Below are 1,441 nucleotides of genomic sequence, written 5' to 3'. Positions count from 1 at the left end.
GCAATTGAATGAGCTGGGAGCGGCTTGTCGTCAGACTTAGATTAGTGAGAAAATAGCCTCCAGTTTGGTGACCTACAAAGCTTCAGTGTCCATGGTAATTGCAAATTTACATTATTTCTTAGTAAATTTCATCTACGTTTTCCGGTAAAGTCAACACAGAAGTGTAATTTGAAATGGGTGTCAAAGATGCTGAGCGCCCCCCCCCCCCTCCCCCACGGAAAAAGGGGGTGGTAGAAAAAGAAAAAAAGAAATGATAGTAATTGTTCAACGGACGGAATAATGTTGGTTTCCATGATTTCATTATTTTGACGAGCGCCTGATTTAACCACGATGCATCACTAATGTATGAGTGGACAAACGGGCCTACATAGGCTGCCATTTTACAACTTTAAATTCGGTCATGCCCAATGTCAATTATGGCTGAGATCAGGTTTTGTCTGAGTGGGTGCTCTGGTGTGGTTCGCTCCCTCTTTTCCATCACACGTATATAATCGTTCTCGTCTCCTTTCATTTTGGGTGTGTTACTCTCATTTAAGTGTTACTCTCATTTAACTTCTTTAATCTCTAGCAGCTTACTTGAACTAACGGTGTTGCAAGTGCCGTAAAACTATCTGTACCCGTGGTTTTATGCACCTCGCTTGATTTAGCAAAATTCGATCATTTTTACATAGTTTCTGATTATTTTCCTTTATCGTTCTTTGTTAAAATTAACAGAAACCCCTAATTTCACATTTTTGGGCTCAGTTTGCATAATTTCAGAATTTTTCTTACATAAAACGAAGGGGACAGAACTATTACTATAACAACACAAAAATGTCTATACTTTTGCCTTTCATCAACCCGACAAGGTGGAGACGAGAAGCAAAAGACTGTAACAATATTATAATCATCATCAGAGAGGACAATCACTTGACCTTGCCCTACGAGAGGCGGCGACTCCTAGCAACAAGCAGTGGCATGACTTTTGACACACACGATGACACACTGTACACATGACCAGTATATAGCCCTGCTCACTTGTCACAAGGGCTCGGTTAATTGTCCTGCAATGAGCCTGAACAATGGATGAAACAGGATATTCCTTTTCTCTCTCCACACTCGCATGAGGAAAACGAGATATACATATTTCAGACAGGGTTGTTGTTTGTCGGTAAGTTGAAATTTTTTAATAAAAAAAAAAAATGAGAGTACAGAAAGGAAAAAAGCAGCAGAAAAAACGAAGGTTGAAAACAGTCAGGTTAATAACTGAGAATTTCTTATTCCATGTCTTTTCCAAATTTCTGTACTCAATTTTGAGCAAGGTATAAGTTACTTCAATTTAAAAAGAACGTGATGTATTATTACTATTAAAACCAAAACAATTTTTAAAAAAAATTAAACAAAATAATACGACGGATAATATAGAAAATTGCTATAAAATAATAATAGTAATAATAAATAA

The 1,441-nt window shown here is 37.1% G+C and overlaps 1 protein-coding gene across 1 annotated transcript in view; it reads left to right on the top strand.

Annotated features, from left to right (window-relative positions):
• Positions 1-912: 912 nt before the first annotated feature.
• LOC101860671 overlaps positions 913-1,441 on the top strand; it is a gene marked incomplete in the record, with an annotated part of 32,338 nt that continues 31,809 nt past the window's right edge. Inside the window, 1 exon segment of the mRNA XM_005104079.3 lies at positions 913-1,150.

Source organism: Aplysia californica, unplaced genomic scaffold (genome assembly GCF_000002075.1).
Source record: "Aplysia californica isolate F4 #8 unplaced genomic scaffold, AplCal3.0 scaffold00403, whole genome shotgun sequence".
NCBI lineage: Eukaryota > Metazoa > Mollusca > Gastropoda > Aplysiida > Aplysiidae > Aplysia > Aplysia californica.
The sequence above is the reverse complement of the archived record's forward strand: the minus strand, read 5'-3'. Positions and strand labels throughout refer to the sequence as shown.